A 14,829-nucleotide genomic window follows, 5' to 3' on the forward strand; every position below is an offset into this window, starting at 1 on the left:
ATTATCGTTTTCTTGTACGATTTTTATAAAGAGAATGGAATCTACTTCTATGTCGTCAATATTTTTTAAACAATTAGTTTTTCTCAGTAACGTACGTATCTCATAAGGTACATCTGTTACTGAATATTTCCGTTTCTGAGCCAAAAAGTATTACTTAAATTTTGTTTCTGGAAGTCGTCAAAATTTAATTGCATTTTTATAGAAATAGAGCTCATATTCTTCATATAGTCCATTCAATAATACAAGAAAGTAATATATTTGGAGTGTTTGCATACTATTTTGCGAAAAACTGATACGTCAGTTACAGTGGAACTGCCTTGACACAAAAAAGTGCATTTAATTCCTTGAAACAATGATATAAATTGTGGTCTACCAGTAAATTGGATCATTTCTTTTAAATAAAGATTTTAGAAATCCTTTACTGCCATCAAAAATACTCTTGCATAGTCAAGGCAGTCTTTTTTATTCTGCACAAAGGACGGAAAAAAAAAAACACCCAAATTACTTACTGTCTCATTTCGTTAATGAAGTACTTGAGTTAAAAAAAGAAGCCAGATTGTCTTCAATATTACTATTCTCGGATGTTCCCACTTTATGGAAGACAATAGCAAAATGGCGTACTTACCTAAGAAAGAAAAGAAAGAAAACATTTAGCCATACTTAATGATCACTTAAAAACAGATATTTCATAAACATTTAGCCTCAACATTAAAACAATAATGAAGTTGTTGTTCGTCTTTCTTTTTAAAGACAAAGAGCAAACAGTGGCAGGGCATAAAGTCTGGCATTTCAATTATTCTGATGCTTTAAACTAGGTTTCAAGTCGACATTTAAACAACGTTGTTTTGTAAGCATAGAATAAGCTTTGCAAATGTCTGCTCGTTACGTGAGGAACATTTCTGAGCTGGCTTGCTTTTGGATGTTTGGTAAAAGCTCTGGCATTAAAAGCGAATTAATGCTGTAAATAGTATTTAACTTCGAAATTGCATTTTGATGTAAAAGGAGGATAAAAAAGGGAAACGCCGAAAACAGCGCAATCGAAATTCTAGTTCTTTTTATAATACAACTCATGTCAATGGATTTTAATATAATCTCTTTTGTAAATATTGATGAAGTTGGTGGACATGAGTAGATATTTAATTACTTCATAGGACATTCTTGTTGAATCGTAGCGAAGTTTGACTTGCGAAGAAAGCTGTGAGGAGATCAGGAAATATTATTTTTTGGAGATTGAAGTGACAAACATTTAAATTAATGTCCGATGAACTTCATAAATTTTCGTTATCTATTTCATGCAATGGGTAGTAATAAATTTTAATGCAATATAATTTGCTTTCCAATATAAAGATATTATCAAGCTGTGCGTTTTTAACTGTAACTTTATGCTCTTGAATTAGTTTTAGAGACGTTTGAGGAATTTGTTAGAAACCCGATTTTTCAAACTTGATTTCTTAATGAATTAGATGCTTGAACTTTTTCCTTTTTAATAAGTAAGTTTAATCTAGCTACTAAAGTGTTTTTTCCGAGCTATGTATAAAAGAAGATAGTTTGAAAATTCCCGTCGAATTTGAGACTGATGATTGATATTTTGCTTGATTTTATTTCAAGAAGAGAGTGTTGATGTAGAATGTGCTTTTGCTAAAAAATAAAAATCGCCAGGGGGTGGGAGAGGAGATTAAAAATTCATGTCGCAATTGAGACGCATGATATTTGATATGCATTGATATCTATTGATATTTTGCCTGATCGTCATTGTTTTTATTTATGTTATTGCTTTTATTTCATAATAAGCTAAATAGTTCTTTTATGGAGAGATAAATATAACAGATTTTTTTTTTAAATTTACGTCAAATTGAGACTTTTATTCGGTAGCACTGTTTAATAAGTTCAATATCTTAATTTTATTTTATTTCGGTATTTTATTATATTAAATTACTTGGAAGAATATTATATATATTCTACACAGACAATGGGATAAACTAATGAAGCTGTGAAACAAATTAAAATTTTTTGAAAGGATAAAAAAAAACTATTTTTTTTTTCTTTTTCTCTGATATTTCAAACTTATAGGGGAAAAGTTGCCCCATTATTTTTGAAAATAAGTGGTAACAAATAATTTTTGATGCAAAGAGTTTTGGCAGACTTGCAGTGATACGAATCTTAAGTTATCCTGTTAATATTTAAAAAAAAAACTTCTCCTTGTTATAATGTTTTAATGCTTGTTTGCAGATATTAAACTGATAAGTCAGGAAAATGGTGAAAAGTTAGAAGCAAAATTTATGTCTTTTAACAACTTTAGCTGTTGCAGGCTATTAGGCTAAGCACATATGGGTGATTCTCCAAAACCCTAATAATATTATGTCCTAGTTGCCTAACACAAAAATCGTTCAACTCAGAAAGTGTTTTAATTTTTTTAATAGTTACTTAATTAGTTATCTACTCTTATTAAAACAATAACTCATTTATATATTTCTACAAAACAATTTAAATAACTAGAAAGTCACATTTTTGGCGTGTCCTCATCCGTTTTTAAAATGGTCTTTAATTAATTTTAACGTTTTATATCAACATTCCAGAAATTCAAATTGTAGAAAAAAATTAAGCATACTTAAAGGAGTAAAATAGCATTCTTCGAATAAATTAAATTATTTAAATCATCAAGGTACATCGTTTTAATATTTGTCTCCGGGTTTCATGTCATTCTCCTATGCTAGGAATGGGTTTAATTATTATAGAATAAAAAAGGAATTTTTGATTTGTTGTGATAAAACATTGTTTATTATCACCATTTTGTTAGATTCCTTGAGTATTAAGTTCATATGATTTGTCTGCTGTTCTTACTAAAACTTCGAAGTTCAAATATGGGTATGAAACATTTTTGCTGTCATTCTCCTGTACAAAATTTCTGTGTAAATAAAAGAAAAATAATAATTCTACTCATAGTGTGTAGTTGAATTAAGAGGTTAGAATGGGCTTACGCAACAGGCAAATTGCATGACAAATATCATACTCCTGTCCTAAAACAAAATCATTCTTTCTAGCATTATTTCTCAAGCATTGGTAATGCATCCCGTAGAATAGAAGGATTAATTTCCAATACATTAGTTGGAAAATAAGATTGATTGAAAAAAAAAAATAAGTTAAATTTGGCGAATGATAAATAAAAAATGTATCCGTGGAATAATTATATTTATTTCATATTTTTTGTTGTTAATCAGACAAATTGTTCCAAAAGAGATTTATTGGTGAGACATTTGTTTATCTAAATGTTGCTCGAATAGGTTAGTGAATTTGCCATAGATATCGTAGTCGCTTTAAATTGAAAGTAAAATATATGTTATTAATATTGCTGATTCCCTTTTTGTTTTATGTTTGTATTTCCTAAACCATAAAACAATTCGGAGGTAATGAGAAGGTAATTTTTTTTTTTTTTGTAAGTCTTATCATACTGTGTATGGCTAACTTAAAGAAAGTTTTAATGTAGCCATCGACTTTCTTTCGTTGAAATGAATGTCCGTTGTTCGAAGTGTAAGCTATTCAGAGTGAATAATATAAAAAAAATCTATGTGGGACTTGTACTCGAAGAAATTGGGGGTGTCCACTAAGGGAGGTTTTACATAAATTTTGTTTTGTCATTTAATAACCACTTTTACTTTTGATTTAGGCTTCAGTTATTTCTTTCTTACTATAGTTACATTTGAAATAACCCATGAAGAAATTCATTTTGTAGCTCTCCTGGCGCTGCTTGTCAGTTTCTTGCTGTATGAAAATTCGACCCCCTTTTTTGAAGGTGTAACATTGTGAAAGTGAGTTCTCTCTATTTTTCTCTTAATAAGTTCCTAACAAAGAGTAAGTATAATGTTTTACAGATTTTTCTCGGCTTATTATTAAAAAAAAATATGATTGGAAAATGTCATGTGTTTGGAGACTCACCCATATGTGTTAAATGAACGTATCTTTAAAAAGATTAGTTAATTAAAAATCTTTACTAATAATAAAGCTGAAAGTCTCTCTGTCCGGAGGATGTCTGGATGTCTGTAGGATGTCTGTGACGCGCATAGCGCCTAAACCGTTCGGCCGATTTTCATGAAATTTGGCACAAAGTTAGTATGTAGCATGGGGGTGTGCACCTCGAAGCGATTTTTCGAAAATTCGATGTGGTTCTCTTTCTATTCCAATTTTAAGATAAAAATTATCATAAGACGGACGAGTAAATTACGAAATTATCATAACGTGGAACCGTAACATGGGCACAAGCCAATTGGCGAGGAACGAAATTATCATAACGTGGAACCGTAAGATGGGTATTAGCCAACTGGCGTGAAAATTCACCATACATTACTTGTAAATATACAGGCGAACCAAAAGACCTTTTGATTTTTCTACTACGGGCAAAGCCGTGCGGGTATCACTAGTAATACATATATCTTAAGTTACACTAAAATACATTTTATTTTAAAAATGTATTTTAAGAGGGCATCAGTTAACAACCTTTAAAAAGAGAAAGATGGACATCACTGACAACCGTTATCTTAAAGCATTGAAAAAAAAGTATATATAATACGAATGTTAAAAAATAATAATAAACCGGGAAAAAACGAAAAAGATGAGGAAGTTCAAATTCGTAAAATTTTATTTCAGCCTCTTATTTGCTCTGAGTGAAATATGAAACGAGTAATAAAGTTTCTGTGAATAACTTTAACTACAAAGAAGAAAATCTCGACGAGGGCCAAAGTTTTTGAACCAAAAAACGAATATAGCATACTCCTTAACAAAGCCGGGGATGCATACAATCTGCTTAAGATGGGTAAAACGATGCCGCAAACAAATATCGCGAAAAAGAGGGAACTTCTTTATAAAGCCATGTGAAGAATCTAAGCAGAAAGCAAAGAAGAGGTGAATGAAGAAGAAAAAATTTCTGCACATCGTTATATAAGAGAAGAAACAGTAACAATTGCTCCTGCTTACCGTACGCTGGAATTTCGCGCATGCGCTCTGAATACAGAATGTGCTCATTAACTTAGTGGAAAAGAGATTTGACATAGACGATAGAGAATTCGAGCCGAAATTTTTTCCCTAGATCCTAACTTTTACCCTTTTTTTTCGGTCCAATTAATTAGGAAAAAAATGTAGTTCCGCGTTCTTTTACTTTCCCTTTTTACCCTTCTGCTATTGATTTTTTTTGTTTTGTTTTTCGCCATGTTGCGTTTTTAGTATTTATTTATTTTTTGTCGTCTGCTTAGTCGTTGGCTTTTTTCTGCATTTATTTTTACAGGAATTTTTTGAAACATGCGACTTTTTTAAATTTATTTTTCACTGTGAATTACTTTTTCTTGGTCTTCTTCAAGAGTTCTTCAGATGAAAGCATGGTTTTTAAATTAAGCGTGAACGAGTATCTGCTACAGTGCGAAGTGAAAAAACAAAAAGTAAAATAAGTTTCCGGTTTTTGTTATTATAGTTTAATTTTTTCAATTTATCGTCCTCAATCAGAGTCTACGTTAAATCCTTTTCGAAATAAATTTCTAGATTAAATTTTGCTTTGCATTTTCATTGTGAATCACTTTAATTTATTCAAAATAGTTCTTTTCGAAGCAATCATTGAAAAAAGCCACAAATGTTATCGCAAGCTAAGTGAAAAAGAAGACTTTGGAAAAGATTTTTTTTCTCACACGTTTTGGGAAATGTAAAAACAGAGCAAAATATTTTTCATAGTTGTAAACCGACTACTGTGCCGACCACTTTCTCAAGAGAAGAAAAAGAAAATGCTAACAATAATTCTAAAGCCTAGTTTTTCTTTGAATTCATTTTCATCTACGACTAAAGAATTTTTTGAATTAAATAATTTTTCGTAGGTATTATTATTTTTTCTCAAAGAAAGTACACTTTCTTGCAATTACCTTGGAAATATATTATTTTCAGTGCTATTTATTATGTTAATTATTACAGAGAATTTGAAGCTAAATGCGTTTAATGAGATGCCATGAGAACTGAGAAAAATTGGGTAATTCTGAATAAAATAGTTTTACTGAGAATATACTGCCTGGGTACTGGTCTTTCTTTCTTCTTCCTTTTTTTGAGTTCCGGCCATTTTGCATTCGGGGTTCGATATAACATATGAGGCTATGACATGAATGAAAACTGAAACTAATTTTAAAAGCACCGCCTATGTTAATTACTAGCATTTCATTTGCTAACAAATAGAAGACGGAAAAAATAAATAAATAAAACAAAATAAATCACTGAGATTTCTTCGATTGTATAGTCTGCCAGCAATGAAAGCAATTGAAAGACACACAATTTTATTTCAAATTGGTTAAAAGTTTATAACTCCAGTTCTAAAAATTTGGAAATCGAACTAGCATTTGTATCTTTAAGGGTTACCTATGGAGCAATCGTTGTTTGATTCTTCTCGAAAATTCCTGAGATTTAGCAGTCACGCATAAGGGAGTCCAAAATTTGGTAACTTGGAAGTTTGATTCTTAGATCGTTATTTGCTTGAATGTTTACTATTTATCTAAACGCTCGGTGAATAGTTTGCCACAGCTAACAAAATTTTGGACAAAGCATGCAGAGTACAAATTAAACACACATGCACATGAAACAGCGTTCTCAATTTAAAACGGCAGCTGCCTCTGTACTTTATGCTGTCTCTGTAGCATTGAGCTAGTACACGACTAGAGTGCGTGCTTTTTTATTTATTTTTTAAATCCAGAAAGCAGTAATGGACTGTCAACGTATGGAGAAAGTCACGGTCAAATAAGAAGGAATTGGGGGGGGGGGGGGTATGTTTGGTATCGTTCCCACTACATAATGGTGAAGTTAAGGTACGTGTTGGACTATGCTTGTGCACTTTGGAACGTTGCGTTGGCCAAGAAGTATTGGCTAAAACCGCTTTGTGTACAGCCAAAATGTTACAGTAGAAAGCCATTTTTTTAAGTTTAGGTAGTCGATAGTGTTTTGGTTGTTTGAAAGATACCCAAGCAGATTTGTTTAAACATAGCAACGACTTTTTGTTGTAGCTATATTTCCAGAAAGCTCTATGTAGTGACATTTCTTTCGCAGCACGATGTTTTTAACAACTCCGTTAGTGGTTGTGCAAAAAATGAGATAGCACTTAAACAGGTCATAGTGTTGCTGATAAGACAGACTTATTATGTTGCCTAAGAAACGAGGAGGCGCTGTTATTAAAACCAGCTGAGAAGTTGCTTTGATTTTTTTCATTATCAGTGCAATTTATTTGTTAGAAAATTATTATAGTCTACATTAACAACAAAGTAATTTTTGGATCAGCTGTAAGAGAAGAGCTGTCTTTAAAACGTACCAAATGCAATCTAAAACGCGGTCTTAATCAATCATTTCTCAAATATATACATAAAAATACTGAAGTTCATATAAAACAAACCGTTCGGGTTGGAAAAAAATCATAGGGTTAGTTTAATTAAGCTCTGCACGACTACATTAACTTACAGCCTAACAATATTCCTGAAAAGAGGACAGAATGTAAATTTTACTTAATTGAACGCAAAAAGGATTCAACTAAAACTCCAATGGTGATCTCTAATCATAAATAAAAATATAACGTTAACGAAAGCCTGTAGCAAAAGTAAAAGTAACTTGCAAGATAAAATTTAAAAAAAAAAAAAATATTTGTAGAAAATAATTTATAAAACAGTTCCTCCAATCTAAAATGGAAATAGAGTTTAAAAAAAATTGAATTTTGTCACCTTGAATTCAAACTATGTTTTTCGCAATCACGAGTGTGTGTATGTAGGCGTGTGTGTTTGTGTGTGGGAGGATGTGTGTTTGTGTGTAGGGTATGTGAATGTGTGTGTAGGCATGTGTGTTTGTGTCTGTGTGCTGGCATAAGTGTGTGGGTGGTTGTGTGTATGAATGTGTGTGTGTGCGGGGGGGGGGGGGTATGTGTATGTGTGTAGGCATATTTTTTGTGCCTGTGTGCAGGCATGAATGTGTGGATAGTTTTGTGTATGTGTGTGTATGTTTTTGTGTTTGTGTATGTGTAGGTGTCTGTATGTATGCGTGTGTGTATGTGTTTGTGCATGTGTGTAGGTGCATGTGTGTGTATGTGTAGGTGTATGTGTGTGCAGGTGTGTAGTTGTGTATGTATGCGCGTGTGTGTAGGACATGGATGCAACCTGGAGATGGCTCTCGCTATAGGAGCAGCATCGTGAGGAGCCGGTCGACGGTGATGGTGCGGAGGGTGGCGGTGGGGAAATAAAATGATAGGACGCCAAAAACAGTCAAATGAAAGCAATAAGCAATCGTGATTGCTCAAAAGAAAAAAAAACATCCACACATATATATATATATATACAGTATTTAGAAATTTAAACCCACAAAACGCATCGTAGCAGTTACTTCATTTATTGCGGCAACAAGTAATAACACGAGTAAATAATAAACTCTCTTGCGGCTTCTGGAGTTAACACGCAAGTGGTACTAATTTCGAGAGTTTGTTGCGTGTGGGAGACAGGGTGGAACAACCCAGCACCTGTTGGCCGTAATTACATGTTCAAAGCAAAATGCAAACACCACTTTAAGCAGTATATCACGAAACAAGTGCTGCTTTGTGCCTAAGCAAGTTCTCTATAAACAGTCGTGCAGAAATTCATCATCATACGCAATCGTTATGAAACAATTTTATTCATTAATCATTCGTTTCAATAAGAAACATGTTGAAACTTGTTGATGGTTTCTTATTTATCAGGAGGGTTTTTTAGTCTGCCTATTGTGCGTATTGATCTGTAAAGTATCCTAAAAATGGAGACGTAAAATTAAATGCTTAATACATAGAAATGGAAGAGAGTTTTTTAGTCTGCCTATTGATGTGTAAAGTATCCTAACAGTGGAGACTTAAAAATAAATGCTTAATACATAGAAATGGAAGAGGGTTTCTTAGTCTGCCTATTGTACGTATTAGTCTGTAAAGTATCCTAACAATGGAGACTTAAAAATAAATGCTTAATACATAGAAATGGAAGAGGGTTTTTTAGTCTGGCCTACTGTATGTATTGATGTGTAAAGTATCCTAACAGTGGAGACTTAAAAATAAATGCTTAATGCATCGAAATGGAAGAGGGTTTTTTAGTCTGCCTATTGTGCGTATTGATCTGTAAACTGCCGTGTGCAGGTAAGCGGCAGTATCTGCAGAAATGAGTTTTCGAGATACTTGAAGAAATGTGATGTGGATTCAATGCTAACAATAGGAAAAAGTCGGAATCGGATGTTTTTTTTCGCCCTTGTTTTCAGCGGAAACCAAATAAGCGAGCTTGTACAATAAAGATAACGTACAATAGATGACAAAAATGCAAAAAAAAAAAAAAAAAAAGTAAAATCTGTGACCTACTTCCCCCAATTAATTCTAATTTGAATTCCGAAACTTTGAGTTCAAATTATGTTTTTCGCAATCACGAGTTGCGACAAGACCCTACTGATTAGAATTATCGTTTCTAGAAACGGCTCCCCCCCCCCAAGCATGTCCCTCCTCCTGGGTGGTTACGTGTGTATAGTTGTGTGTGTAGGCTTACGTGTGTGCACGTAGGCGTGTGTGTGTGTGTAAAGGCGTGCGCAGGTAGGGGAGTGTATATGACCATGCGTGTGTAGGACATTGACGCCATCGCCCAGCAAAAGTGGATTCCGGTGGACAGTGCTCAGGACCAGCCGCACCGCCGCAAGTGGACGGTGGTGCTGCAGCCCTGGTCCAAGCTGAAAAAGGAACCGTAACGTCAAGGACAGTCAAATGAAAGCAATAAGCAATCGTGATTGCTCAAAAAAATGAAAAATGAAAAATTTGCAGTTACTGCCCTTTACCTGCACACGGCAGTAAAGTATCCTAACAGTGAAGACTTAAAAATGAATGCTTAATAGAAATGGAATGCGCAATACTTTGGTTAAATGTTTCATGTAATCTACCAGCATTATCGTTAACTGGACTCCAAATGATTGTTTTAAAATAAAAACCAGTTCAAACCCTGAATTTTCACAAGATTCTTTAACAATCTTTTGTAATTTGACAGTTTTCGACAGATACTATCACGTTACAAAGCGATTTAGAACGAATCAATCAAAATCAGGTCGAAAATAGCTCCTAAAAACCGGTTTTACTTCAAAACCAGCTCAATCTATGCTTCTGCTGAGCTGTCATTGTGAAGACGACCGGGTAACATCAACATCATTGTTTTACTTCAAAACCAGCTCAATATATGCTTCTACTGAGCTGTGACTGTGAAAACGCACGGGTAACATTAGCAACATTGTTTTACTTCAAAAACAGCTAAATCTATGCTTCTGTCTCTGTGAAAACGACCGGGTAATATCAACATCATTGTTTTACTCCAAAAACAGCTAAATCTATGCTTCTACTGAACTGTCACTGTTAAAATGCACGAATAACATCGACAACATTGTTTTACTTCAAAAACAGTTAAATTTATGCTTCTACTGAACTGTCATTATGGAAAAACACGGGTAACATCAACAACGTCTTTTTACTTCAAAACCAGCTCAATACTTGCTTCTACTAAACTGTCATTGTGAAAACGAAAGGGTAATATCAACAATATTGTTAAAGTAAATTGCTCAAACAAATCGCATTTTGAGTTTACGGGCAAATACATGGTATAGAAAGGAGATACCACATAAATTTAATTGAAATTTGAATTGAAAATTGAAAACATAAAGGCTAATTTATTTGAGAACCAGCTTAGTCCCGATTATTCTTTTAGGTGCAAATAATTAAATAACACTGCTTTTTAAATGGAAAATAAAAAGCAAGTCAAAGATGTCACTGGTTTTGACATTAAACGCATTAAATATAACCTTCTGCCTCAAATTGGTTGACATGCATTTTGATCTTCGAAGACAGGATTTCTGAAATGAAATCCAACTAATGACATAAGGAGAAATTTTGTGACACTAAATTACTTGGTCATCTTGGAGTGAATAGCCGTCGAAGAACATATCTTCATTGCAAAAATTATTAACCAAAATGGGGAATGTTTCACTGAAACAGCTAGAGGAAGCATTTTCGATAGAAATTAGACACCATATGATAACACTCTTTAATATACTGTGAAAAATAATTAAACATTCCGGGTCAATACATGTTTGACACTTTATAGTGCTCTGTGACTTTCACACAGGTGGATTTTTGGTTGGGCGAGATCCCAAGAACCGCTGAGAGTTTTTGAGCCAAATCAGGCGGTGAACAAGCCCTGCTCCAGCTAAGGCCCCTATAGTAGAGGAGCCGACGCATCCGCCATTCTGGAGCAAAGTTGATCCAGTGCTTCGTAGCGATAGCATTGCTGCTGATGTTTACATTTCGTTAGCATGTGTTAATTTGAGTCAAATAGGTGGTTGTTCGGCTGTTAATTGTGCAAACAGCTCCAAAGGAGGATTTCAACTCTTCAAATTTCCATCAGATGCAGAAAGAAAAAAGAAATGGATAATTAATAGCCCCGAAGTGACTGGCAGCCTGCAAACGACGCCAACTGTTTCCAAAATTTCGCCAATGTTCACCTTCACTCTCTGACTCTCTCGTTCCCTGTTAGGCGAAGGATTGCCAATAAAGGTAGCTTTCCTTGTTGTACACTTGCTCCAAAATGGTGGATGCGTCGGCCTCTCCAGTTACAGGGGTTCTAGCTCCAGCACCCGCAGTAGCATTAACTTGTAGTGATTACTTGAAGGACTAGGTGAGCTCTCGAATTAAACGTGTGACAGTCACATTTTGTGCACACGGTGGGTCTCTGAACGGCTGGAATCAAACACACCAACCTTTAATCAACGGCCCAACACCTAGCGGAACAGAATACCTCAGCTCGGTCAGTATAAGCTAGCGAGGTATGTTATTAAAGTCACAAATTCTGATCGGATGTGTTGAAGGTACGGTTGATGAACCGTAAAGATATATATATAAATAGATTCACAAAAGCTTGAATATATCAGTTAACGATTATCGTAATTCACATACCTCTCTCCTCAAGTAAAAATTTAGAGGAGAAGATTCAAGCTCAAGATGCAAAATTTTCATCTTTAATCAAAAAGGTCAAACTCGAATGCCCTATACACTATTTCTTCTTTTGCCTCACATCAGTTTTTTAACTCATAGTTTTCTTCGATTTTACCCCCCCCCCCCTCCTTGTGCTATGACACTCTTGTTGAGACATATAGTGCAACAAATATCGTTTCAACACTTCCGAAATTCTGAGTAAGATTTCTCTAAATTATTTGACGGAAATTCTAACTAGAAATTGCTTATATTTTGTACTAAGACTGTTAAAGCAACAACTCCAACGCATTTAATACTTTCACGAACTATTTCACTGTAAAGATAAACTGAATTGAAATTTTATGGAAGAAAATATTTCTTTGTTTTTAACCGTAAAAATGATGATTTCATCTGGCACTAAGTGCGAAACCGGATTTGATTTATGTAAAATGCCTATTAATGTTTCATTTCTGTAGTAGGAGAAGATGTAGGACAATGCACGATACTTTTGTACCTCAATGCTTAACTGTATCTGCTCATAAATTTACGTAGAGGTGGCTCAACAGGGGTTCAAAACTTTCTTAAGTTTAGAATTTTCTACTATATTGTTTTAGCCGGCTGGTGGCGTGATTGTTAGGCGCTGGCCTTCTACTACTGTGGACCCAAGTTCTGACCTAGGGTGGCGAGTCGGTGGATTTGCCATATCGTATGATTATGCGGCATGTAAAAGATCCCTTGTGTAATCGTTTGGCTTAGAATTCCCTCGGAAAAATTAAAATTCCAAGTGCAAATTTTGAATCAAAGAGAGCCCAGGTGCCTCCATCTGGTTGGCCGTCCAAATTATTCGTGCCATTAAATCCACGCCTTAAGGGGGTCCGAGACACAAAAATCGTCAAATTTTGCAATTTTTTTTTAATCATTTAAAAAATTACTCTGTTTTTTCTGCTTAAAAGGACGTTTGAATTGTGTTTTTATCTTTATTAGAACAAAAGATATAATTCTTTTTGTTGCCCGCACCTAACTAATGTGTATCTAACTTTAAAACTTTAAACGCGTTTTTCTCCATGATGCAATTTTTCCCGATTTCTTGCATTCAAACTCTTATAAGTCAGGAACCAATGAAGATAAAGTAATGAAATTTGGAGCATGTCTTTTTCAAACAGTTTACTTTAATTTTTAATCGGCAATTTTGAAAAAATGTTTACTGCAAAAAATATGATTTTTTTTTAAAAAAAGTATCTTTGAATTTTTCGAAATTTTTCTTCAAATATTTTTTATTTTTTATTGAATCGATATTTTCAAAATCACCGATTAAAAATTAAAGCTTAGATATTTTTGCATACTTTTTTGAAGAAAAATTGAAAATTGACCAACAATATTTTGAGTTATAGCAATTGAAAGCAACCCCATTTTTTTTTAAAGCAAATTAAATTTAAATAAAATTTTTTTTTTCATATTTATGTTGTGATTTTGCTTATTAATTAGGTGATGAATCAGTTTGAAAAATATCAAAACTCTAAAGTATATAATAAAAAAAAAATTCAAAATGTGTCCCGGACCCCCTTAATGGTGGTACATGAAAGATTGGATGCCGTATCGGGGAATCGCACTAGGTCTGCTAAAGGCCTAAAACGCAGCCCCCATAAGACGAAAGAAAAATTATTATTTTGCTTTCATTTTGTAATCACTTTCTTTTATGAATGTTGCCGTCAAGTATGTAGAATTTTATTTCAATCTGACAATTCATTCTTGGTGAATCGACTTTTTGTTATAGAGTGAATGTTATAGCTAGAAAGCAATGTGCAGCAAAGCCAAAAAAAAAAATAAATAAATAAATAAAAATAATAATAATAATAATTTACAATTAATAAGTTTCTACTTGTTTTTTGAGCTAAATTCCCAGTTAAAAGAACATAAATGCTTGTTTTCTTTAAATTAACAGTTCGTGAGATACTGTTTTCTTTTTTGATCAGTAGCATTTACATCACATATTGCTTGATCACATGTTGCTTATGAATATGCGAGGATTTGTTCTTCCAAAAGCATAGCCACCACGTTTTATACATCATTTTCATTGTCATAGATTTAAAGTTACACATAAGCAAAAAATATGTACTTCTTCGGATTCATAAATATATTTTTATCAAAACTGAAATCCTTGTGTTTGATTACCAAAGTTGACGGATCGCAGTTGTCAAGAATCCCTCTCGCAACGATTAATCGTAGGCAGGAAGTTACCCACGAAAACAAACATCGATATATCATTGTTCATGGCAGAAAGTAAATTAAAAGTTTCATATTTGACTTCGTCTCCAGAACATGAGTTTGAATACGTTTTTTCATAATGAACTTTACTTACCAAGTTTATTGACTTTTTTGTTTGGATTTTGCAGGTGGATGCATCAGTTTATAGCTTACTTTTCTGCTTTTAATTACAAATACCTAGACGACCAAGCGTCGCTCGGCTTTAAAAGTTTTTTTTTTTTTGTCAACTCGTGGTTTTCTAAGGTTTGATACTTTTTCAAATATACTTGAAAAGCATCACGTTAACGAAATATTAAGGTTCTCGCCAGTCGTTGGATATGCTTCCGAGAAACGGGAGATATACATGTAAACACTTCATCAGCGTTATAATCATTTCAGCGATAAGAAGCCTACTACTGAATATAGGCCTCCTCTCTCCCACAGACATCCACCAAGAGAATCTCTGAGCTGGTTGCGAATAAATATTTAACGCACGTACGATATTGCCAATAAAGTAATTTCTAAGACCCAACATGACGACAATAAATATGAAAAATTGGATTGAAAACGCTCTGCGACCT

The sequence above is a fragment of the Uloborus diversus genome, chromosome 7, assembly GCF_026930045.1.
Source record: "Uloborus diversus isolate 005 chromosome 7, Udiv.v.3.1, whole genome shotgun sequence".
Classification (NCBI taxonomy): Eukaryota; Metazoa; Arthropoda; class Arachnida; order Araneae; family Uloboridae; genus Uloborus; species Uloborus diversus.